This window comes from Abrus precatorius, unplaced genomic scaffold (genome assembly GCF_003935025.1).
Source record: "Abrus precatorius isolate BTA unplaced genomic scaffold, Abrus_2018 Scaffold2, whole genome shotgun sequence".
Taxonomy (NCBI): Eukaryota; Viridiplantae; Streptophyta; class Magnoliopsida; order Fabales; family Fabaceae; genus Abrus; species Abrus precatorius.
Window position 1 is genome coordinate 14,241,694 of NW_020874362.1, and position 938 is coordinate 14,242,631.

At 42.9% G+C, this 938-nt stretch overlaps 1 non-coding gene across 1 annotated transcript; it reads right to left on the minus strand.

Annotated features, from left to right (window-relative positions):
* Positions 1-225: 225 nt before the first annotated feature.
* On the minus strand, positions 226-332 carry LOC113860302. The gene has a single exon (XR_003503757.1). It is a non-coding gene; the product is annotated as a small nucleolar RNA R71 (small nucleolar RNA).
* Positions 333-938: the final 606 nt, after the last annotated feature.

Here is a 938-nt window from a genome sequence, read left to right on the forward strand (position 1 = left end):
ATTTCTGATGATCCTAGTCTGCATATTTCTAATTTTCTGCAGTTGTGTGATACTATAAGGATGAATGGAGTAAGTGAAGATGCTATAAGACTGAGGCTATTTCCATTTTCTTTAAGAGACAAAGCCAAATGTTGGTTACAAGCACAGCCTCAGGGAAGTATCACCACATGGACTGAACTTGTGAATAAATTTCTAACAAAATATTTTCCTCCCTCAAAAGCTACTAAGCTGAGAGGAGAAATAACATCGTTTGTGCAGCAGGAAGGAGAATCACTTTATGAAGCATGGGAAAGATATAAAGAGTTGCTGAGAAGATGTCCACATCATTGTATTCCAGAATGGATGCAGCTGGAAACTTTTTATAATGGAAACTTTTTATAAAGAGTTTCGCACGTCTTTCTTTGCCGGTAAGCAAAAGGGGACCATAAGAGACCAAAACTGGAACTTAGGGTCCAATTCCGCCGGAATGTGCCAGAAGGGGAGAAGGTGGTGAGAAAGCCTTCCTTTGAGTCCTAGGAGTGATATTCAAGCACTTTTAGTGGTCTGACATGAGTTTCGCACGTCTTCCTCTGCCTGTAAGCAAAAGGGGAGCAAAAGAGACCAAACCTGAAACTTGGGTCCAAAGCTGCCAGAAAGTGCCGAAAAGGGAGAAGGTGGTGAGAAAGCCTTCCTTTGAGTCCTAGGAGTAATATTGAAAAAGTTTTAATGGCCTTAGATGAGTTTCGCACGTCTTCCTTTGCCGGTAAGCAAAATGGGACCATAAGAAACGAAAACTGAAACTTGGGCCTAATGGCGCCAGAAAGGCCAGAAGGGGAGAAGGTGGTGAGAAAGCCTTCCTTTGTGTCCTAGGAGTGATATTCAATGAGTTTCAATGGCCTGATGTGAGTTTCGCACGTCTACCGGTGCCGATAAGCAAAAGGGGACCATAAGAGACCAAA